Source organism: Somniosus microcephalus, chromosome 4, assembly GCF_052327205.1.
Source record: "Somniosus microcephalus isolate GS21.2 chromosome 4, FLI_Smic_1.0, whole genome shotgun sequence".
Classification (NCBI taxonomy): Eukaryota; Metazoa; Chordata; class Chondrichthyes; order Squaliformes; family Somniosidae; genus Somniosus; species Somniosus microcephalus.
In genome coordinates, this window is record NC_140990.1 from 139,811,496 (window position 1) to 139,837,505 (window position 26,010).

The following is a 26,010-nucleotide window of genomic DNA, read 5'->3' on the forward strand; positions in this document are numbered from 1 at the left end:
GGCCTACTGTAATATAAACAGAGACAGGGTCTAGTGTAATATAAACAGCGACATGGTCTAGTGTAATAAAAACAGAGACAGGTTCTAGTGTAATATAAACAGAGACAGGGGCTAGTGTAATATAAACAGAGACAGGGCCTAGTGTAATATAAACAGAGACAGGTTCTAGTGTAATATAAACAGCGACAGGGTCTAGTGTAATAAAAACAGAGACAGGTTCTAGTGTAATATAAACAGAGACAGGGGCTAGTGTAATATAATCAGTGTCAGGGTCTAGTGTAATATAAACAGAGACAGGGTCTAGTGTATTATAAGCAGAGCCAGGGTCAAGTGTAATATAAACAGAGACAGGGTCGTGTGTAATTTCAACTGAGATACGGTCTAGTGTAATATAATCAGAGACAGGGCCTAGTGTAATATAAATAGAACAGCTTATCGTGTAACATAAACAGAGCAAGGGCCTAGTTTAATATAAACAGAGAGAGGGCCTAGTTTAATATAAACATGGACAGTGTTGTGTATGTTCCTTTAAGAGAATAACTGGTCTCAGACTGCAGTACCGGCAGTGACCACCCCTGTATAAAAGGCGCTAGAGAGCCTCTGTTGTTTAGTTTCGTTTATGCCTTTCACCAGTAAAGATCTGTTTGTTTTCTCTCCTGCTAGTCCGTGTCTCAATCATTCACGGACTTAACACTGGCGACGAGTTAGAAACGAACATACCTGCAACTCATCAGCAGCTCCGACGACGTTGTTGAAGGTCGGATCCAGAAGAAAGAAGAAAAAAAAAATAGGCCATTGAAACTCGAGAAACGGGCGTCGACCGTCAATCATCGAGTTCAAAACTTGCAGGAGAGACTGTCCAGAGCCAGGCTGGGTTCCTCGGTCCGTGGTTTCCCAGCTAATCGGGCTGGTGGCAGGTAGTGCTCTGATCCTTCCTGGGCTGCGGCGGGCTGAAGCTCGATCGGGTGGCTTTTCAACGGGGCCGGGCAGCGAGTCGGGAAGCAAGGAGAGAGAGAGAGGGTGGAGCATACAGGGCGCGGCCGGTGTTTCGAAGCTGGGCAGCGTTCGGACCTCAGAAGAGGGAGGGAAATGTCCCAGAGGGTCCACTCCATGACGGGAAAATAATAAAAGAAAAAGAATACGCGCAAGAAACCGTGGAAAGCAGCGCTAACAACAGCGGGGAAGAAGGCAAAGCGCGGGAGGCACCATTTTGTTCAATCGGAGAAGAAGGCAAAGCGCGGGAGGCGCCATTTTAGATTTGCAAGATGCCGAACACTGGCTGTATCACTGCTTTTGATAATACATTAGAGGACTGGACCACGTATGTGGAAAGAGTCGAGGTATATTTCGAGGCAAACGATATAGCGGAGGGGAAAAAGGCATCGATATTGTTAAACTTAATGGGCGCTAGAACGTACGGCCTATTGCAGGACCTGATTACTCCAGCCAAACTGAAGGCGAAGAGTTTTAATGATATTGTTGCTGTTCTACAGGAGCACTTAAACCCTGCACCGCTGTTGATAGCAGAAAGACTTAAATTCCACAGGAGAACTCAGTACAAAGATGAGAGCAATGCTGAGTATCTTACGGAACTACGCAAGCTATCAAAGCACTGCCAGTTCGGAGCAGGACTGGCAGATACCCTACGGGACAAATTTGTCTGTGGACTCCTGAGTGAAGGAACACAGAAGAAGTTACTCGCAGAAAAAGAGCTGACGCTAGATAAGGCTTTCAGCATGGCAGTATCGTATGAAGCAGCAGCCAGGGGAGCTGCAGAAATTCAACAAAAACCACAGGAATACGGCACCCACGAAATGACATGGGGATTTGCAAAATGTTATCGCTGCGGCAGAACTAACCATGACCAGAAGGACTGCTGGTCCAAAGACAAAATATGCAGACAATGCGGGAAGATTGGACACATTGCACGAGTTTGTAGGTCTGGGAAGAAGACCAGCGACAACAAAAAGGCTACTAAGGAACCGTACAAGAAAGTACAGAAGATGACGGACAGTAGTTCCGAAGACCAGATGAGCGATAGTGAATCCGGAAACAGAAGACTAAGCTGTCTCAAACTTCACAATGTAATCGCAAAAGAGGATCACCGAACCATTTGGGTCACTCTCACGATAGCAGGGTCCCAAGTTAAAATGGAATTGGATACAGGATCAGCGCTAACCGTCATGTATCGACGAGACTACGAGCGGCTATTTTCACACATACCCTTGAGAGAGACATCCATCATCTTGACGACGTATACGGGGCAAAAAGTATACCCCAGAGGAAAAATAAGGGTGCCTGTCGAATACAATGGCAAGAAAATACGGAAATTGTATCTCTACATGCTGCCAAATGGTGGACCACCGTTATTGGGACGGCAATGGATCAGGAAGATAAACTTAGATTGGCATTCCATTCATGCAATGACGGTGGACGGTAAAAAAGATGAAGACGTCACTCCTGGACGATTGTCAACAATCTTAGCTAACACCAAAGAGGTATTTCAACAAGAACTGGGCAAGCTTAAAGGCTTAACCGCCTCGATAAAAATAGAAGAGAATGCAGTTCCCAAGTTTTTCAAAGCGAGACCGGTACCATATGCAATTTGTCCAGCCGTCGAGGCAGAGCTGGAGAATCTGGAGAAGGCGGGCGTGTTGTCTAAGGTCAACTGGAGCGAGTGGGCGACACCCATCGTTCCTGTCATGAAGAAAACGTTAACCAATAAGTCCGGAGAGCCAAGGATGATTCGCATCTGTGGGGATTTCAAGGTGACGGTGAACCCTGTGCTTCGCACAGTACAATATCCTCTTCCAAGGATAGAAGACATTTTCGCCTCGCTGTCTGGAGGGAAACGTTTTACAAAAATTGACCTAGCACAAGCATATTTGCAGATGGAGGTTGAAGAGTCCTCTAGGAAGTATCTCACGATAAACACTCACAAAGGTCTTTACCAGTATCATCGATTGGTATTCGGAGTAGCATCGGCTCCGGCGATATGGCAAAGAGCGATGGAACAAGTCCTGCAAGGGATTCCGGGGACTCAGTGTTACTTGGACGCCATCCTTGTAACAGGTGAAGATGACAGTGAACACCTTAACAACCTAGAACAGGTGCTCACTAGACTACGGGAACATGGGCTGCGAGCCAACCGCCCCAAGTGCGAATTTTTTAAGAAACAGATATCGTATTGTGGCCACGTGATTGATGAAGAGGGGTTACATAAGTCCCCTGACAAAATTGAAGTGGTTGTTAAGGCCCCAGCGCCTGAAAATGTGTCACAGCTGAGGTCATTCCTCGGGTTGGTGAATTACTATCATAAGTTTTTGCCGAATTTGTCGACAATTCTGCACCCACTGAACGCCCTGCTACGAACGGGGGTAGCATGGAAATGGAGCGATGATGGTACGCGTGCTTTTCAGAAGAGTAAGGACTTAATCACTTCAAAGGAAGTATTGGCTCACTACAACCCAGCACTGCCAATCAGGCTGGCGTGTGATGCGTCTCCCTACGGCATTGGGGCGGTACTGTCACATAAATTCCTTGATGGTTTGGAGAGGCCGATAGCTTTTGCTTCTGCCGAGCGTAACTACACCCAGATTGACAGAGAGGCCCTCAGCCTAGTGTGGGGGGTGAAGAAGTTCAATCACTATCTGCACGGTCAAAAATTTACTCTACTAACCGATCATCAACCTCTTGTCTCCATTTTCAACCCTCAGAAGGGCGTACCGATAATGACAGCACAACGGCTGCAGAGATGGTCCCTTTTCCTAGGGGCACACCAATATGACATCGAGTACAAAGGAATTAAACAGCATGGAAATGCTGATGGATTGTCACGTCTACCATTGCCGACGGTGGAAGAAGAAGACCTTGCAGAGGATCCAATGGAGTTATTCCACTCGACCATAGTCGAATGTCTCCCTGTGACGAATGCAAACAAAGAAAAGGAAACACGGAATGACCCGACACTATCACGGGCCTATGATTTAACGGTGAAGGGATGGCCAGCCCATGGCAAACCACTGCTGCCAGCATTCTCGCCAAGAAGAGAACAGCTGTCAGTGTGCAGAGGAACCTTGATGTGTGGATCCAGAGTAGTAATTCCACCTAAGTTGACGGATAGAGTGCTCAATGAGCTTCATGAGGGTCATCTGGGTGGGGTAAAAATGAAGAGCTTAGCCAGAGCATTTGTGTGGTGGCCGGGAATCGATAGAGAAATCGAAGAGATGACCAAGAGCTGTGCAGGATGCCAGAAGGTCCAAAACGCCCCACCACAAGCTCCTCTGCATCCATGGGAGTGGCCTTAATCTCCATGGCAAAGGGTGCACATTGATTTTGCTGGTCCCTTCATGGACTCGATGTTTTTATTGCGGTGGATGCACATTCAAAGTGGCCAGAGGTAATAAAAATGTCCTCAACCACCATGGAAAAACTATCACAGTTTTACGAACCATATTCGCCAGGAATGGGCTGCCTGAACAGAGTTGCTCTGACAATGGACCACAGTTTGTGTCTGAAGAGTTCCGGAGGTTCTTAAAGAACAATGGTGTTAAGCATTACACATCTGCCCCATATCATCCAGCCACTAATGGATTGGCCGAGAGGTTTGTCCAAAAATTCCAGAAGGCTATCAAGGCAATGTGTAATGAAGATATACCCCTACAACACAAGGTGGACAACTTCTTGTTTGCCTACCGGAATGCGACACATGCGGTTACCAACCAAACTCCAGCCACGATGTTCTTCAATCGAAGACTACGATGCCGCTTGGATTTGGTTAAGCCAAACGTCCGAAGAGATGTGGAGAACAGGCAGTTTCAGAATATGAATGAAAGGCCGACCAGGAGTTTTAAGATAGGTCAACCAGTTTTGGCCCGGGACTATCGCACTGAGAAATGGCAGCCAGGAACGATTTGTACATGACAAGGACCTCTCATGTATACCATGGACATTGGGGAGAGCATTGTAAGACGACATGCTGACCAGATTCTAGAGTCACTGGAAAACATCAACTCCACACCACGATCTGATACACCTGGTAATGAAATCGACGTTCCAATTGCAGCTACCGCAGACCCGCTAATATTGGAAGCAGATGAACCAAACAACGACATTGATTCCGACTCAACATTGCCAGAAGAACCTGATACTCCAAAGAAGCGTTATCCAGACAGAATCAGGAAGCCTCCTCAAAGACTGAACTTATAATTGCTTAAACTTAACCAATGTATCTAGCAACAGTAATTGTGATTGTAATTCGTTATCATTAGTTGTTAAATGAATGTTATGTACAGTTTATCTAAAAGGGGAGGAATTGTTGTGTATGTACCTTTAAGAGAATAACTGGTCTCAGACTGCTGTACCGGCAGTGACCACCCCTGTATAAAAGGCGCTAGAGAGCCTCTGTTGTTTAGTTTCGTTTATGCCTTTCACCAGTAAAGATCTGTTTGTTTTCTCTCCTGCTAGTCCGTGTCTCAATCATTCACGGACGTAACAGACAGGGCCTAGTTTAATATAAAAAGAGACAGGGTCCAGTGTAATATAAAAAGAGACAGGGTTCAGTGGAATATAAACAGAGACAGGGCCTAGTGTAATATAAACAGAGACAGGGTCTAGTGTAATATAAACAGAGACAGGGTCTAGTGTAATATAAACAGAGACAGCATCTAGTGAAATATCAACAGAGACAGGGTCTAGTGTAATATAAACGGAGAGAAGGTCTAGTGTAATATAAACAGAGACAGGGCCTAGTTTAATATAAACAGAGACAGGGCCTAATGTAATATAAGCAGAGACAGCGCTGAGTATAATATACACAGAGGCAGGGTCTCGTGTAATATTAACAGAGACAGGGCCCAGTGTAATATAAAGAGAGACAGGGTCTAGTGTATTATAAACAGAGACAGGGTCTAGTATAAGATAAACTGAGACAGGGTGTAGAGTAATATTAACAGAGACAGGGCCCAGTGTAATATTAACAGAGACAGGGACTAGTGTAATTTAAACAGCGTCTGGGGCTAGTGTAAGATAAACAGAGATACGGCTGAGTATAATATAAACAGAGACAGGGTCCAGTGTAACATAAACTGAGACAGGGCCCAGTGTAATAGAAACTGAGACAGGGTCTAGAGTAATATAAACACAGACAGGGTTTACTGTAATACAAACAGAGACAGGGTCAAGTGTAGTATAAACAGAGGCAGGGTCTTGTGTAATATAAACAGAAACAGGGCCTAGTTTAATATAAACAGAGAAAAGGTCCAGTGTAACATAAAGAGAGACAGTGCCTAGTGAAATATAAACTGAGACGGAGTCTAGTGTAATATAAACAGAGATGGGGTCTAGACTAATATGAACAGAGACAGGGTTGAGTGTAAAAAGAACAGAGACAGTGCCTAGTGAAATATAAACTGAGACGGAGTCTAGTGTAATATAAACAGAGACAGGGCCTAGTTTAATATAAACAGAGACAGGGCCTAGTTTAATATAAACTGAGACAGTGTCCAGTGTGATATAAACTGAGGCAGGGTCGAGGGTAATATAAACAGAGACAGGGTCGAGTGTAATATTAACTGAGACAGGGTCGAGTGTAATATAAATAGAGACAGGGTTCAGTGGAATATAAACAGAGACAGCGTTCAGTGGAACATAAACAGAGACAGGGCCTAATCTATATATATAAAGCGGCTCTTCTGTCTGTCCCGATGTCTGTCTGTCCGTTCTCTATACCTTTGAAAGTTACAGAGCGTACCGACGCGCGCGTCACCTCAAAAGAAAGTTTGCGATTCCGGACCGGTCATAGGCATATTTAAGTTTCGGCCGGACAAAAATCCCGCCCGCGGTATCCCGAAAACGTTCAGCGTTCCGCTCATTAGCATCTCATTAGCGACCGTGTGACGTCGAGGTCCACCAATCGGACGGCGGGTTCCTTCCTACAGTTGAGTGTCGAGTGACTAGACAATTGACCAATCCTACGCTTCGGTGACCTGACCGCTCGACCACGTGTGTGGGCGGGCCTTATCCTTCTGAACCGAGGTGAGTGGCCGCCATCTTGATTTTTCACAATTTTTTCCCCCACACTTTCTGTGTGTTAGGGAACTAAGGTAAATATTTTAATGATGTGTTAGGGAATTAAATAACAATTTAATAGGGGGGGGGGAGAGCCTCGGGAAATCGCGGGGGGTGGAAGAGAGCCTCGGGAAATCGTGGGGGGGGAGAGCCTCGGGGAATCGCGGGGGGGGGAGAGCCTCGGAAAATCGCGGGGGGGGGAGAGCCTTGGGAAATCGCGGGGGGGGGGAGAGCCTCGGGAAATCGCGGGGGAGGGGGAGCCTCGGGAAATCGCGGGGGGGGGAGAGCCTCGGGAAATCGTGGAGGGGGTGGGGAGAGCCTCAGGAAATTGCGGGGGGGGGCGAGCCTCGGGAAATCGCGGGGGGCTCGCGCCGCCCGCACTGACCGCGCATGTGCCGCCCGCCCGCACACAGCGGCCGTCCATCTGCCGCGCGATACGCGGGGGACCTCAGCTCCGGTCCGTCCCGGCCCGGCCGCTATCGCAACGGCACCGGACCTCAGGCGCTAGGCAGGGGGAGGGGCCGGAGAGAGGGACAGAGGGGAGTGGGGGCGTGGGTAGGCGAGGGTAGGTGTGGGGGTGGGGGAGGGGAGGGAGACAGGGGAGGGGAGGGAGACAGGGGAGGGGAGGGAGGGAGGGAGACAGGGGAGGGGAGGGAGGGAGGGAGGGAGGGAGACAGGGGAGGGAGGGAGGGAGGGAGACAGGGGAGGGGGGAGGGAGAGAGGGGAGGGGAGGGAGGGTTAGGACTGGGAGAGGACATGGGAGGGAGGGAGGATAGGACAGGGAGAGGACATGACAGGGAGAGGGGGGACACACAGGGGCAGGGAGACCAAGCGCCCCAAAATTGCCCTCGCAACGCGGGGCTCCCCAGCTAGTGTAATATAAACAGAGACAGGGTCTAGTGTAACATTAACAGAGACAGGGTCTAGTGTAACATTAACAGAGACAGGGTCTAGTGTAATAGAAACAGAGACAGCATCTCGTGTAATATCAACAGAGACAGGGTCTAGTGTAATATAAACGGAGAGAAGGTCTAGTGTAATATAAACAGAGACAGGGCCTAGTTTAATATAAACAGAGACAGGCCCTAATGTAATATAATCAGAGACAGCGCCGAGTATAATATACACAGAGGCAGGGTCTAGTGTAATATAAACAGAGACAGGGCCTAGTTTAATACAAACAGAGACAGGGCCTAGTTTAATATATACAGAGACAGGGCCTAGTTTAATATAAAGAGAGACAGGGCCTAGTTTAATATAAACAGAGACAGGGTCGACTTTAATAGAAACAGAGACAGGGCCTAGATTAATATAAACAGAGACTGGGGGGGAGAAATTGGGTGAGTAGCGCCACCTGTTAGTGCCTAAAGAGACAGTCAGTGGCTGTAGCGCCACTGGCTGCGTCTCCGGCGATATTCAGTAGGGTCTCTAATGCTGCCGTAGGCATTTGCGCTGCGCCGCCACCGATGGTGTCCTCGGTGTGCGCAGCGCTCCATTCATGCCCCATTCGCGATATTTGGTAGCGAACACCGCAGTTGCGCCGCTCGCTACCCGCGCCCGGTTCACGGGGCCTTACTGTGCCGGCAGCGGCGCAAGTTAAGGTGGAGGTGCGGGACGGCTGCCTGCCAGCATCTCCGTCCCCGGCCTCCTAACCCTGCCCCCCACGCGGCATTGCCGGCTGTTTCCCGAGAGCCCAGAACATCTCCTTGGTGCCGGGCTCATTTACCGGCGCTCGCGATCGGGGATCGCGCTGTTGCAGGCACCTCCCCCTTAACAGTGGGAGGAAGGCCTGCAGTACCGCAGCGTGCCGTGCTGCAGCGTGTGGCGCTGTGGCACGTTGCGCTGTGATAATCAGTTTCAGCGCAATAAGAGGGATGCGGAGCGCCTCGAGCCTCGCCCCGTCTCCCTCGAGGGGCACTGAAACTGTATTTCTGGCGATCGGTATTGTTGTGTATGTAATATGTGTGCTACTTTGAACCTATGGACAGGACTGCACTACTTGTAGGGCGTAGTGATACGCAGTACCACTCCTGGCCATGGGGTATAAATAGTACTGTGGGTACTGATCTCCCCTCAGTTCCCGCCTGTGGGCATGAAGTAAAGACCTACATGCAGTCCCTACCTCCAACCAGTAAAGACCTGTTTGAGTTATACGTTTAAGTCTTTGTGTTAATTGTTCAATACAATACACATACTTAACACTGGCGATGAGTCGGTTCGAACCCTGCGGCAGTTATTCCACGGCGGCTTCGTCCAAAGACAGGACGTTGAAGAGAGGTTTCAATCCTCAACACCCCACTCAAAACTGAAGGGCAGCAGAAATCCTGACAGCTTCCAGCGACTGGATGCGACAGGCATTAGGACCCTGAAGCCTCCATAACCTCATGGGTAAGCCAGAGCCCGGGAGGGAGCGAGGAAGAGCCGCGCGAGCGGGTGAGCCAGAGGCCGGGAGCCGCTTCAAGTGCGAGGCGCAGCGCGGGCCAGCGATCGGGACCAAAGATAAGGGCCGCACTCGGGCGATCGCGGCGAAGATAAGGGCCGCACTCGGGGGCTGAAGGGAGACGGCGTCGGGGACGGGTGAAGACCGCCAAGCGCGGGAAAAGCGCCATTTTGTGGGCAGAGGACGACAGCAAGAGCGGGAAGCCGCCATCTTTGATAACAAGTAAAGAAAATAAAATCTGAGAAATTGCAAATCTACAATGCCTAAACACGGGAATATTAGCACCTTTGATAGTGACCTCGAAGATTGGGCCATATATGTTGAAAGAGTAAAAAATTATTGTAAGGCCAATAAAATTCGTGACCAAGATAAAGCTCTAACATTATTAAATTTAATGGGTGCGAAGACATACGGGCAATTGAAACACCTGTTATCACCAGATGAACCGCCGGATAAGACGTTCGATGAGATTGTTACTGTCCTGAAAGATCATCTAAACCCCACGCCGCTGATGCTAGCGGAACGATTTAAATTTTACGACAGAAGGCAGCTACAGCATGAAAGCAATGCTGAATATTTGCTGGAATTGCGTAAATTAGCGAAATATTGCCAGTTTGGAACGGGACTGACAGATGCACTACGAGACAAATTTGTGTGTGGTTTATTTAAACAGGATACACAAAAGCGACTGCTCGAGGAGAATGAGCTGACGCTTGAGAAGGCGGTCACTAAGGCAGCAGCACACGAAGCCACAGCGAGAGGCACGGCAGTAATGCAGCTACGGTCACCGGAGCTCAGTGCACACAAATTGGGTGTGAGTTCTGGCAAATGTTATCGTTGTGGAAAGACAACGCATGATCAGAACCAGTGTTGGTTTAAAAACCAAGAATGTAGAACTTGTGGTAGGCTTGGACATATAGCTAGAGTATGCAGGTCAGGGAAGAAGACCAGCAACAAGAAGTCACCGCAAGGAAAATACGCAAAGGTACACAAGGTGACCGAACAGGAGTCCGATTCAGACGCTAGCAGTAATGAACTGGCTAGCTTAAGCTGTAATGAACTGGCTAGCTTAAGAGTACTCAACGCTGGTAAGGGTGCAAACCTCCAGACAATTTGGGTCACTCTTCAGATAGAAGGAGTCCAAGTAAAACTGGAATTGGACACTGGATCGGCATTGACGGTCATAAATAAGAAAGATTACGGAAAGTTATTCCAACATATTCCCCTACAGGATACGGGGATGATATTGAAAACATACATGGGGCAAAGAGTGTACCCCATCGGGAAAATAGAGGTTGCAGTGGTCCACAAGGGCGAAGACAGTCAAATAATGGACTTATATGTGATATCTGAAGGAGGTTCTCCACTACTAGGACGGGAGTGGATTAGGAAAATGAATATGGACTGGCATTTCCTACAAACAATAACGAGTGAGAACTCGGTGAAGATAGTCGGCCCAGACTCTGGAACGGATGATGGTAAGCCCAACTCAGGTGCAAAAGACAAAGTTTCAGCACAGAATTCCACTGAGCAACAACAACATAGTTTAACTGTGGATTCTGAGTCTGGCAAGTCTACTGATGTGCCCATTTCTGAGGGACACCGGGCTCGAACTCAACTCCATTTCAAACTACAACAGCAATTAGAACAAATGCTTCGCCGTTTTGAGCAAGAGTTGAATGCAACGAAAGAGTTCTTTGATATAGAGTTGGAGAATCTGGAAAGACAACAGAAGCAGCTGATGGAGAAAATGGAGCAGGAGCACACAAAACGTCTGATGTCAGAGGAGTTAACGGTCAGCCAACTCCTGCATATGCTGAAGGACAGGACTCTGAAATGGGAAAAACTTGAACACGAACTTCAATATTCAAACGAAAGGGGTTCGGAGCTCTCAAAGGTTATTGGAAGAGCTGAGGTGGCAACACAGACTGAGATGACTGCAACAGAGCAGCCCTTGGATGCCAAAAGTACGCTGACTCACGTCAACGTAGAACAACAGACCGCTGAAACAGCTGCTCCGGTAGAGGGATTGAATAGTCCGATCAATCAATCTCCAAAAGAAGTTGAAGTAGTAAAATCTCAAATGAGGTCATTAGTAAACGACTTGCTGAAAGCCCAGAAAAAGCTGGATGAAGAGGTACGCATGAAGAAGTCTCTTCAGGAAAGATGTCTGGACTTGGAACAAAAGCTGGCTAACGCCCAGCTGGGTATGGAGGAAATAGAAGACCCTCTCGCTGGCCTAGATCAGGACGACACCGAATATTACTATGTCCTGTCCTGCCCAACTTGTAACTTCGACTCCCACCATACAGAAATCATGGAGGAGCACCGAAAGTCTACGGAACATCGGGAGAAGGTGGCTCTACTACGGAAAAAGTAGGAAGAGAAGGAGGAACTGCGCATGCAGCTGGCAGCTGACAGTGGAGCCCAGAGAGTCTCCAAGAAGCAGGAAAGGAAAAGTCGAAACAGAAGATGACCCATCTGAACCATTATTACCTCTACCAGATCACACACGTGGTCCCTCCGAACGGAGCCAATTCAGTTCGGAAGTTCAAACTGTTAAATCCATGGAAGGACGATTGAATGAGTCACTCCGGCAACGTGAACCGACTACACCACAGAGATTGAATCTGTGAACTGTTTTCCGCCGAGACTGAATCTGTGATCTGTTTTGACATGAAGTTATCTATGTATCTATGTTATTCTGTTATGTAAACCTGAAGTTATATATGTATATAGGTTATTACGTTATGTTAAATGGGGAGATGATTGTAAAGCTAAGAAGGGAGGAATGTTGTGTATGTAATATGTGTGCTACTTTGAACCTATGGACAGGACTGCACTACTTGTAGGGCGTAGTGATACGCAGTACCACTCCTGGCCATGGGGTATAATTAGTACTGTGGGTACTGATCTCCCTTCAGTTCCCGCCTGTGGGCATGAAGTAAAGACCTAGGTGCAGTCCCTACCTCCAACCAGTAAAGACCTGTTTGAGTTATACGTTTAAGTCTTTGTGTTAATTGTTCAATACAATACACATACTTAACAGGTATCACACCGATCGCTGGTCTAAATCCTGCGCTCAGCCGACATTTGCGCCACTTTGGCGCCCCAACCCAATTTCTAGGCCAGCGTCTAGTATAATATAAACAGAGACAGGGGCTAGTGTAATATAAACAGTGACAGGGCCTAGTTTAATATAAACAGAGACAGTGTCTAGAGTAATAACAACAGAGACAGGGTCCAGTGTAAGATAAACGGAGCCAGGGTCGAGTGTAATATAAACAGAGACAGGGCCTAGTTTAATATAAACTGAGACAGTGTCCAGTGTAATATAAACTGAGACAGTGTCTAGTGTAATATAAACAGAGACAGGGTCCAGTGTAATATTAACAGCGATATGGCATAGTGCAATATAAACTGAGACAGGGTCTAGTGTAATATAAACAGAGACAGGGTCTAGAATAATATAAACAGAGACAGGGTCTAGTGCAATATAAACAGAGAGCAGGTCTAGTGTAATATAAAAAGAGACAGGGCCTAGTTTAACATAAACAGAGACAGGGCCTTGTTTAATATAAACAGAGACAGGGCCTAGTTTAATATTTACAGAGACAGGGCCTAGTTTAATATAAACAGAGACAGGGCCTAGTTTAACATAAACAGAGACAGCTTCTGGTATAATATAAACAGAGACAAGGGCTAGTGTAATATAAACAGTGACAGGGCCTAATTTAATATAACCAGAAATATGGTCCAGTGTAATATAAACAGAGACAGTGTCTAGAGTATTATAAACAGGAGCAGCGTCTAGTGTAATATAAACAGAGACAGGGTCTAGTGTAATATAAACAGAGACAAGGTCAAGTGTAATATTAACAGAGACAGTGCCTAGTGTAATATCAGCAGAGACAGGGTCCAGTGTAATATAAACAGAGACAGGGTCGAGCATAATGTAAACAGCGACAGGGTTCAGTGGAATATAAACTGAGACAGGGTCTAGTGTAATATAAACAGAGACAGGGTCTAGTTTAATATAAACAGAGACAGGGCCGAGTTTAAGATAAACTGAGACAGGGTCCAGTGTAATATAAACAGACAGAAGGTCTAGTGTATTACAAACAGAGACAGGGCCTAGATTAACATACACAGAGACAGGGCCTAGTTTAATATAAACAGTCAAGGCCTAGTTTAATATATACAGAGACAGGGCCTAGGTTAATATAAACAGAGACAGGGTCTAGTTTAATATAAACAGAGACTGGGCCTAGTTTAATATAAACAGAGACAAGGGCTAGTGTAATATAAACAGTGACAGGGCCTAATTTAATATAACCAGAAATATGGTCCAGTGTAATATAAACAGAGACAGTGTCTAGAGTATTATAAACAGGAGCAGCGTCTAGTGTAATATAAACAGAGAAAAGGTCTAGTGAAATACAAACTGAGATACGGTCTAGTGTAATATAAACAGAGACAGGGCCTAGTGTATTATAAACCGAGACAGGGTCCAGTGTAATATAAACAGAGACAGGGTCGAGCATAATGTAAACAGCGACAGGGTTCAGTGGAATATAAACTGAGACAGGGTCTAGTGTAATATAAACAGAGACAGGGTCTAGTTTAATATAAACAGAGACAGGGCCGAGTTTAAGATAAACTGAGACAGGGTCCAGTGTAATATAAACAGACAGAAGGTCTAGTGTATTACAAACAGAGACAGGGCCTAGATTAACATACACAGAGACAGGGCCTAGTTTAATATAAACAGTCAAGGCCTAGTTTAATATATACAGAGACAGGGCCTAGGTTAATATAAACAGAGACAGGGTCTAGTTTAATATAAACAGAGACTGGGCCTAGTTTAATATAAACAGAGACAGGGCCTAGTTTAATATAATCAGAGAGAGGGTCCAGTGTAATATAAACAGAGACAGGGTCTAGTGTAATATAAACAGAGAATGGCCTAGAAATTCAGTTGCTTTTGCCAGCCGTTAACGCCATAAGAGGGGTAGTTTTCCAGCGCTAGGCACTTAGCGCCCGGGCGCAGGTCGAGCTGCGCCTACGCCCAACTTCAGTTGACATTTAGCGCCGGCGCAAAGTGTTTGCGCCCGCTCAGCTGCGCGCGCAGCTTCTGATGTCATTTCGTCGTGCAACGCTGTTTGTGCACCCCAAACCGGAAATTCAGTGGCGCCCGCCCAATGTGGGCGTGGCGCTGTTAAGAACTGTGAAGTGGAACGCAGCAGAGGCCCTGCGGGCCTCGGGGAGCGCTAATTAAAGGGCACTTACACTGAACTATAAAGGCCAGCCATTTTGCTGCAATGACTTCAGTGCTTTGGATTTCTGTACAGAGACCAAGGAACAGACCTTACTGATTTGGGACAACATAGGAGAGGTATTTTTGGCTTCTGCCCAGAGCTTGGAAATTTGACTGTTGTGATTTCACTGTTTGCAAGTTTATTATGGGGGCTGCATGGGGTTCCAACCCTCAGTTCCAGCATTATGTGCGAAGGGCTCGCAGACGCTGTGTGAGAGGGGCAGCCATGCCTAGACGCAGAGGGGCCATCAGGCGTCGGCAACGTAGGCCTTACCCACTCAGGGAATACCGGGAGCAGGTGTCCTACCTCACCATGACTGCCGCGCATTGTGTTAAGAAGCTGCGCTTCAGAAGGGAGGTGGTTGCAGAGATCTGCCAGCTGCTTCACAGAGATCTGCGTCCACAGCTGATGTGCAGGACGTCTCTGTCGGTGGAAGTGAAGGTCACGGTGGCTCTGAACTTTTATGCAAGCGGCTCCTTCCAAGCCGCTGCTGGCGCATAGCGAACATCTCCCAGTTCGCCGTGCATCGCTGCATCCGGCAGGTCACCGATGCCCTTTTCGCAAGGAGACACCAATTCATCTCCTTCCCCATGACCCTAGAGAGGCAGGAGCAGCGTGCAGTCGGATTTGCCAGGATTGCCGACTTCCCCATGGTGCAGGGCGCCATTGACTGCACACATGTGGCTATGCAGGCACCTATCGACAATGCCGAGGATTACCGCAACCGGAAGGGCTACCACTCCCTCAATGTACAGCTGGTGTGTGACCACAGGCAGCGCATCCTAGCTGTCAATGCCCGCTTTCCAGGAAGCAGCCACGATGCATTTATCCTGCACCAGACTACTGTGGCTGACATGTTCGAGGCACAGCCTCCACCAAGGGGATGGCTTATTGGGGACAAGGGCTACCCTTTGTGTACGTGGCTCATGACCCCGCTCCGCACGCCCAGGACCCCTGCGGAGGAGGCATACAAAGAAAGCCATCAAGCCACAAGGAACATCATAGAGCAAACGATTGGCGTCCTCAAGCAACGGTTCCGCTGCCTGGATCATTCCGGCGGATCTCTACAGTATTCGCCGGATAGAGTCTCCCAGTTCGTCATCGTTTGCTGCATGCTGCACAACCTGGCTATCAGCAGGACTCAGGCACTGCCACCTCACGTTGGACCACCACCTCAGGAGGACGAGCAGGAGGACCATGAGGAGGAGGAGGAGGAGGAGGAGTACCAGCCCAGGAGGGAGCCACAAGGTCCAAAGGCCGTCCGCCGGCGGCTTATTGAACGGCAATTCTAGGCCCCGTCAGGGAATGGCTTGTGGCAATGAGCGCACCTGAATGCAGCCGCTCCGCAAGCCCTCAGCCGGTTAACGTAACAACCACTTGAAACATGACACCTGGACAAGCTGAATAAATAAAAAGCTTTATTTAACAAACTCAGGGCCCTTCCCACATGAAACAGAGAAACAGACAAGACCCCCAAAAAACAGTCAAAAACATCTCTCACTCCCACAACCTGGGGAGGAATAACAAAACTTGTCAATAACATTTGCCTTCATCCTCGGCCTTCCCAAAATAAGCCCCCCCCCTCCAGAACACAACCACCCCAATATAAAAAAAACAGTTGGCAACACACTCTACTTGGTGTGCCGAGAGGGTGAGTCCTTGTGCAGGCTTCTCCGGCCCCTGCCCGACCTGTTGCTCCGTCTCAACCTGGGCCCTGTGGGTGTTGCAAGGCTGGGGGAAGGCTCCTCAGGGGCACAATGTGTGACGGCAGATGCCCTTGGGGGTCGGCCTAGACGAGGTCCGGCCCTGGAGGGGCCGGCTGCTGACTGCTGCAGCTGTGGCTGGGCAGCATCAGTCTCTGCATCAGCTCGTCGCACCTTGGCTGGGGGAGTGGCAGTGCCGGCTGCAGCAATGGGGGCAAGCTGGCTGATGCCAGGCGCTCGCTGGTCGCCAGAGACACTGGCACTCGGCTGGGCTGGCACTGCAGCAAGCGCAGCAATCTGGTGGAGGCCAGACCGCTGTGCTGCAGCAGGGCGGCGGGTGCCCTGGCGATGCTTCCGTGACACCGCGAGTGTGGCAGAAGTGAGTGCCCGAACTGCCCTGGTCTGTGGCCGCATCAGATCAGGCAGTGTCTGGACGGCACCACTCATGAACTCGCGACTCGCGTCCTGTGCTGCCGCGAATTGGTCGACACCCCTGGCCTGTGCTGCCGCGAGTTGGTCGACACCCCTGGCCTGTGAGTCCCCGAAAGCGGCCACACTATGAGCCAGGGACTCAATGGCCTGAGGCATCTGTCCCACAACCCCCATGAACTTGTTGTGGCGCCGCTCCGAACCGCGGACATTTCATCAAGGAGGCGCACCTCCTGGGCGAGGACCGTCTCCGGACTGGAGAGCGGACTCTCCCTCTGGGGAGAAGGCCGCCGAGCTGCCCAACCCTTCACGCGTGCCTGGACGCCACTGGGCCCAGCAACTGCCATCCCCTGCAACACTTCCCCGCTCTGGGGAGAAGGCAGCCGTGCTGCCCGACCCTTCCCGCGTGCCTGGACGCCACTGGGCCCAGAAACTGCCCTCCCCTGCAACACTTCCCCCCTCTGGGGAGAAGGCAGCCGTGCTGCCCGACCCTTCCCGCGTGCCTGGACACCACTGGGCCCAGCAACTGCCCTCCCCTGCAACACTTCCCCCCTCTGGGGAGAAGGCAGCCATGCTGCCGGACCCTTCCCGTGTGCCTGGATGCCACTGGGCCCAGGAGCTACACCCCCCTGCAACACTTCCCCCTGGCTCTCCTCCAGGCAAGACGTGTCCCCTCCATTGCCATCCCCTGGCGCGGATGAGGTTTCCCCCGATGTGCCGCCTTCCTCTTGGTCCTTGTCGTCCTCCTCTTCCGAGGGACTGGCACTCTCAGCTTCATGGACCTCCTCCTCACCAGCTGAAAGCAGGAAGGCACAAGAGTAGCTTTAGAGTGAGGACAGGGCGTCAGCGAGGGAGGCATGAGTGGTGGCATTATGCACATTGGTCGGACAGTGGCAAAGGATGTAGATCTGAAGTGCAAGGGGAACGAGAGAGGTCCAAACGGCCATGTCCTTACCATTGGGGCCCAGCACAGGGTCCGCATCACCAATAGCAACGGGGCCAACCACCCGGCCACGTATGAGTCGAGCCACGCGCTCCTCCAGCTCACTGGGCTCCTGGAACTGGGCAGGGCCTCCCCCGGTGACATTCCGGCTCTTCATATTCTGGGCCAGCTTGGCCTGCAAGAGAAAGGACGGCCTCTAAGTACAGTGTGGTGCCCTGCTGTTGTGTGCACTGCCTCCCATGGTGGAATAGCTTGGCCAGTGTGGTGCCCTGTTGTTGTGTGCACTGCCTCCCATGGTCGAATAGCTTGGCCAGTGTGTAAAGTGCAGAAAGTGCTATTGATGATCATGCCAGTGCCATAGCTGCGGGAGGAGGGATGGCCATTAGGCCTTTGTGGTCCCTTTGCCCATAATGTGAGGTGCACATGCAAGGATGAGGAGGACACTGGAAAGGCTACTCACCTTGACCAACCGAGTGAGGTCGTTGTACTTCTTGCGGCATTGGTCACCAGTCCTGGGGACATCGCTGGTGGCTGACACCCTGTGGGCGATTTCCCTCCAGGCTCTCCTGAACTGCCTCCTGGGAGCCTTCTTGCCACTGTCCGGGCACAAGATCTCTCTTCTCTTTTCCAAACCCTTAAGCAGCACCCACAAAGCAGGCTCTGAGAAGCGCTGCGCTCGTTCACGGGCCTTCTGCATGGCTTCAGGCGCTATTTGGGTCCACCAGCAGTGTTGAGGCCTAGCTGCAGGGCTCCACTATCCAGGGCGTAGCAGCAGACAAAGTCGACCCTTCCCCCTTTAAGAGCTGGCCGGCGTCAGGGTGTCTGCTGTCAATCAAAACATGACCGCACCTGCGCTGCGCCCGGCCTTGGCGTTATCAGTCCGCACCGCCGGCTTAGCACCTAAAGATAGGAGTGCAACGCCAGTTTCAACGCTCGCCCAAACTCCTTGGCCAAATCTACTGAATTTCGGCGAAGTGGCCTACACTTTCCGGCGGGCGCTAACTTTAGCGACCGCCCGACTTTAGCGCCCCATAAGTGGCGCGACTGAATTTCTAGGCCAAAGTTTCTAGTGTAATATAAACAGCGACAGGGCCTAGTGTAATATAAACAGAGACAGGGTCTAGTGTAATATAAAAAGAAGCAGTGTCTAGTGTAATATAAACAGAGACAGGGTCCAGTGTAATATAAACAGAGACAGGGTCAAGTGTAATATTAACAGAGACAGGGCCTAGTATAATACAAACAGAGACAGGGTCTAGTGTAATATAAACAGAGACAGGGTCGAGTGTAATATTAACTGAGACAGGGTCTAGTGTAATATAAACAGAGACAGGGTCTAGTGTAATATAAACAGAGAGAAGGTCTAGTGTAATATAAACAGAGACAGGGCCTAGTTTAATATAAAGAGAGACAGGGCCTAGTTTAATATAAACAGAGACAGGGCCTAGTTTAATATAAAGAGAGACAGAGCCTAGTTTAATATAAACAGAGACAGGGCCTAGTGTAATATAAACAGAGACAGGGTCTACTTTAATAGAAACAGAGACAGGGCCTAGTTTAATTTAAACAGAGACTGGGGGGGAGAAATTGGGTGAGTAGCGCCACCTGTTAGTGCCTAAAGAGACAGTCAGTGGCTGTAGCGCCACTGGCTGCGTCTCCGGCGATATTCAGTAGGGGCTCTAATGGTGCCGTTAGGCATTTGCGCTGCGCCACCACCGATGGCGTCATCGGTGTGCGCAGCGCTCCATTCATGCCCCGTTCGCGATATTTGGTAGCGAACACCGCAGTTGCGCCACTCGCTACCCGCGCCCGGTTCACGGGGCCTTACTGTGCCGGCAGCGGCGCAAGTTAAGGAGGATGTGCGGGGCGGCTGCCTGCCAGCACCTCCGTCCCCGGCCTCCTAACCCCGCCCCCCCGCGGCATTGCCGGCTGTTTCCCGAGAGCCCGGAACTTCTCCTTGGTGCCGGGCTCATTTACCGGCACTCGCGATCGGGGATCACGCTGTTGCAGGCACCTCCCCCTTAACAGTGGGAGGAAGGCCTGCAGTACCGCAGCGTGCCGTGCTGCAGCGTGTGGCGCTGTGGCACGTTGCGCTGCGATAATCAGTTTCAGCGCCCTAAGAGGGATGCGGAGCGCCTCGTGCCTCGCCCCGTCTCCCTCGAGGGGCACTGAAGCTGTATTTCTGGCGATCGGTATCACACCGATCGCTGGTCTAAATCCTGCGCTCAGCCGACATTTGCGCCACTTTGGCGCCCCAACCCAATTTCTAGGCCAGCGTCTAGTATAATATAAACAGAGACAGGGGCTAGTGTAATATAAACAGTGACAGGGCCTAGTTTAATATAAACAGAGACAGTGTCTAGAGTAATAAAAACAGAGACAGGGTCCAGTGTAATATAAACTGACACAGGGCCTAGTGTAATGTAAACAGAGACAGGGTCCAGAGTAATATAAACTGAGACAGGATCCAGTGTAAGATAAACGGACCAGGGTCGAGTGTAATATAAACAGAGACAAGGCCTAGTTTAATATAAACTGAGACAGTGTCCAGTGTAATATAAACTGAGACACTGTCTAGCGTAATATAAACAGAGACAGGGTCCAGTGTAATATTAACAGCGATATGGCATAGTGCAATATAAACTGAGACAGGGTCTAGTGTAATATAAACAGAGACAGGGTCTAGAATAATAGAAACAGAGACAGGGTCTAGTGCAATATAAACAGAGAGAAGGTCTAGTGTAATATAAAAGGAGACAGGGCCTAGTTTAACATAAACAGAGACAGGGCGTTGTTTAATATAAACATAGACAAGGGCTACTGTAATATAAACAGTGACAGGGCCTAGTTTAATATAACCAGAAATATGGTCCAGTGTAATATAAACAGAGACAGTGTCTAGAGTATTATAAACAGAAGCAGCGTCTAGTGTAATATCAGCAGAGACAGGGTCTCGTGTAATATAAACAGAGAAAAGGTCTAGTGAAATACAAACTGAGATACGGTCTAGTGTAATATAAACAGAGACAGGGCCTAGTGTAATCTAAAAAGAAGCAGCGCTAGTGTAATATAAACAGAGACATGGTCTAGTGTAATATAAACAGAGACAGGGTCAAATGTAATATTAACAGAGACAGGGCCTAGTATAATACAAACAGAGACAGGGTCTAGTGGAATGTAAACAGAGAAAGGGTCTAGTGTAAAATAAACTGTGATACGGTCGAGTGTAATATAAGCAGAGACAGTGTCTAGTGTAATATAAACAGAGACAGGGTCTAGTGTAATATAAACAGAACAGCTTATCGTGTAATATAAACAGCGACAGGGTCTAGTGTAATATAAACAGAGACAGGGCCTAGTTTAATATAAACAGAGAGAGGGTCTAGTGTCATATAAACAGAGACAGGGTCTAGTGTAATATAAACAAAGACATGGTCCAGTGTAATATAAATTGAGGCAGGGTATAGTGTAATATTAACAGAGACAGGGTCCAGTGTAATATTAGCTGAGACGGGGTCTAGTGTAATATAAACAGAGACAGTGTTTAGTGTAATATAAAGAGAGACAGGGTCTCGTGTAATATAAACAGAGAAAGGGCCTAGTTTAAGATAAACAGAGACAGGGTCTAGTGTAATATAAACAGAGACAGCCTCTAGTGTAATATAAACAGAGAAAGGTACAGTGTAATATAAACAGAGAAGGAGTCTAGTGTAACATAAACAGAGACAGAGTATACTGTAACATAAACAGAGACAGAGTCTAGTTTAATATAAACAGAGATAGGGTCTAGTGTAATATAAAGAGAGACAGGGTCTAGTGTAATATAAACAGAGAAAGGGCCTAGTTTAACATAAACAGAGACAGCGCCAAGTTTATTATAAACAGAGACAGGGCCTAGTTTAATATATACAGAGACAGGGCCTAGTTTAATATAAACAGAGACATGGTCTAGTGTAATATAAACAGAGACAGGGCCTAGTTTAATATAAACAGAGACAGGGCCTAGTTTAATATAAACAGAGACAGGGTCCAGTGTAATATAAACAGAGACAGGGCCTAGATTAATATAAACAGATACACCATCTAGTATAATATAAACAGAGACAGGGGCTAGTGTAATATAAACAGTGACAGGGCCTAGTTTAATATAAACAGAGACAGGGCCTAGTTTAATATAAACAGAGACAGCGTCTCGCATAATATAAACAGAGACAAGGGCTAGTCTAATATAAAGTGACAGGGCCTAGTTTAATATAAACAGAGACAGGGTCCAGTGTAATATAAACAGAGACAATATCTAGAGTAATATAAACAGAGACAGGTTCCAGTGTAATATAAACAGAGACAGGGTATCGTCTAATATAAACAGAGACAGGGTCCAGTGTAATATAAACTGAAACAGGGTCCAGTGTAATATAAAATGAGACAGGGTCTATTTAATATAAACAGAAACAGGGTCTATTGTAATATAAACAGAGACAGGCCTAGAAATTGGGTATAGCCCCGCTTGAGGCGGTAGAACTGGCGGTGCGCCTGTTTTATAGCCAGACAAAACTTATCGCTGCCTGGCAACATATTGGGTTGCATCACCCCCAAAGGGGATTGAGGCGTTAAATCAGCCATTGCACGGTGCTCCGAAGGCGCAAAAGTTCAGGCGCTACTCAATATCGATGCGGACGGGCGCAGCGCAGGTGATCTCAATTACGGGAAACCACGAGACTTCCAGGCGCCGGCCGGCTCTTAAAGGGGTGGGTCAGTCAGCCTGAGCTGCCACACCCAACGCCCTGTAGGCCTCAGCATCGGCGCTCGCCCTTCTCTGGCATTAGAAACCTGTTGAGCATGGAGAAGGTTAGACAGAGAGCGGAGCACTTCAGCACTGAGGCTCTGGACCAGTTGGTGGCTGCAGTTGAGCGCCGTCGAGATGTCCTGTATCCGGACAATGGCAAAAGGCCGAATCAGAAGGCTTACCGAAGATCTTGGAGGGAGGTTGCTGTGAGGGTCAACTCCAGCAGCATGGCGACCAGGACCCCTGTTCAGTGCAGGAAGAAATTTAATGACCTCACACGGATCGTTAGGGTGAGTGATGATTTAGCAAACTTCTGATTCCCTCCATCTGCAGCTGACTTCGGGCACCCTGTTGCCATGATGCCCCAATGGCCATCTGTCAGCAAGCACCCATGGCCCTTTCTGGCCACACACATGGACAGATGTCTCAAGGCCTCATGTAAGGGCTCTTTCACCATGGGGGGCTTGCGATGATGTCTCAAGGCCTCATGTAAGGGCTCTTTCACCATGAGGGCATGCGATGCTGTCTCAAGGCATCATGTAACACAACTTCCCCTTCTTTCCTCTCCAGGCCAAGCTGGCGGCGAGGCGAAGGGACCACTTTCAAACCAGTGGCGGGCCTCCACATGTGGTCCCTCTCACGGATCTGGAGGAGAGAGTGCACCAGATTCTTGGAGGATGTCTGCCTGGTCCTGTGACCACTGCATCTGCCGACCCCATTTCCGACAGCGAGGGTAAGTCTCTCACCTTTTTCACCTGTTGCCTTCCACTTGGTCCCCCCGCCAGCATGCTTCCTCAGTGTGCAGCCATGCCAGAGCCTTGCCGCAATCTGGCATGCCTTTCCGCAAACCTGTCCTTTTGCTAAAGCCACTCTTCCAACTCCCTGCTTTCAGATGAATCAGCACCAACTCGGGCTCAACGCACTGAAGCTGCCAGTGCCAGTGCCATCGGAGGCGAGGAGCAGGAGGAATCCGGACCAGCCATTGCAGAATCCAGGGAGCGGACACATCTACAGACTGGGGATAGTAGTCCCCTGGAGGGGAGCAGGGGGGGGGGCGGCTCTGAGGATGAACCAGTTGCCGGAACAAGCGGCATGCAGCAACGCAAGGGGATAGGCAAGTTCGGCCACCGTCTCCCCGGAGGGCAAGGCAGGTAGTTATGACTGCTGCTCAGAGTGCAGAGGAGGTGCGTCGCCTGGGTGAAATGAGCAAACAGGCCCGGCTCAGACAGACGGAGCTAATGGCTGCAGTGGAGAAGATGCCTCAGTCAATAGATACATTGACTAAGAGTATGTTGGACTTCGGGGCAACAATGGAAAGGACTCTCCAGGGCTTCGGAGCAACAATGGACAGGACTCTCCAGGGCTTCGGTGCAACAATGGACAAGTCTATCCAGGGCTTCGGCGCAACAATGGACAAGTCTATCTAGGGCTTCGGGGCAACAATGGACAGGTCTATCCAGGGCTTCGGGCCAACAATGGAGAGGACTATCCAGGGCTTCGGCCCAACAATGGAGAGGACTGTCCAGGGCTTTGAGGCCGCTATGGAAAGGACTGTTGAGGGCTTCGGACAATCCCTGGAAAGGTCTGTCCAGGGCTTGTCCGAGGCAGTGGAGCGGTCGGCACCTGCCTTGTCCGAGGCAATGGAAAGAACTGTCCAGGGCTTCTCCGAAGCACTGGCACCTGGCACACAGGTCCTCACTGTTGCCAGGCAGTCACTTGCTGGGCTCGTTCACACCCAGATTGAGGCAACGCGATCTCTCACTGCAGCCACCCTCTCTGCATCAGTGAGGATCACCCCGGGCCCTTCCAGTCCCATACAAGGCCAGGAATCAGTGGAGCATGCGATTGTGGCAGATGAGCCGAGCCGCTCCCCTCAGATAGCTGGCGTGTCGTCTGACCATGGTGCAGGTGTCCTCTCTTGGCAGGAGACCATTGCACATGCCAGCGCTGGGACGTCTGCAGTGCAGCTGCCACCACCTGCAGGACACACTGCTTCCAGCCATGGTCACATCAAGCATCCTGCATCCGCACCCTCCAAGCCCAGAGGTCGGCCAGGCCGTCCCTCAGGGGCTTCTACGCTTCCACACAGTCAGCAGGCGTCCCCCAGCCTTGAGCCCGCCACTGGCGTCCAATTATGTAGGAGCAGCAGGGAGGGAAGGGGCCGGCCACGAAAGAGAAGTCGTTCTCCCTCAAGGGGCCAGTTGTAGAGGGAGGTGCTGAAACGTTTCTTTGTCCAAATTCAAGGAAACCCTCACCTGTTGTTATATTTGCAGAAGGTTTGTTGATTTTGCGGCTTTGCTGAAGAGTTCACAGTTATTTTGTTAGTTATGGTTTCTGTTGACATGATGTTGTTTTAATGTTACAATGAAAGGCTTTTGTGACAATAAACAGAAGTTTCAATGTGGCATGGTGCACGTGACTACTTTCAGTGATGCTGGCATTCAGATGCCGTCAAACATCAAAAGTGCGCAGGAGTTAAGACTCTCATCATTCCGACAGAGGGGTCTCGAAATGAGTCCTGATGAGCCTCTGACGTATGGCCCTTCCACTTTCAGGAGCCTTTCCATCTTCCTGCTCCTCATTCTCCTCCTCCGCCTGCTCTTCCTCCTCCTCCTCCTCCTCCGCCTGCTCTTCCTCCTCCTCCTCATCCTCCTCCTTCTCCACCTCCTCTGCTGGTCGTTGAGGGACAGGTGGAATTGGCTGGGTGCGTCGAATCACCAAGTTGTGGAGCATGCAGCAGATGACAACGATGTGACCCACTTGCTCCGGCGAGTACTGCAGGGACCCCCCCGAAAGTTCCAGACATCGGAAACGCTTTTTGAGAGCACCAACAGTGTGCTGTTCACTGTGTCTGGTCGCCTGATGGCCGCTGTTGATCAGCTCTTCTGCTGGGGTGTCGGCCACACGGAGTGTTGTCATCAGCCATGAGCCAGCCTCGTCTTCGAGCCAGCCCCTCAAAAAGGTCACAAACTGAGGTCAACCGCAGGATAAAGACATCGTGGCTGCACCCTGGGAAATGCGCGGTGACTGCCATGATGATTTGGCGGTGCTCACAGACCAGCTGCACGTTGAGGGAGTGGAACCCCTTGCGGTTGCGGAAGTCCTAAGGATGCTGGCATGGTGCCCTCAAAGCTACGTGTGTGCTGTTAGTTGCCCCCTGCACCATGGGGAAGTCCGCAATAGAAGCGATACCCTGCACGCGCTCCGCCTGCTTGTGCAGGGTCAGAGGGAAGGTCATGAATTGACGCCTTCGCCTGTAAAGGGCATCTGTCACTTGCCGGATGCAACAGTGGACTGCAACCTGAGCAATAGTCGCAATGTCC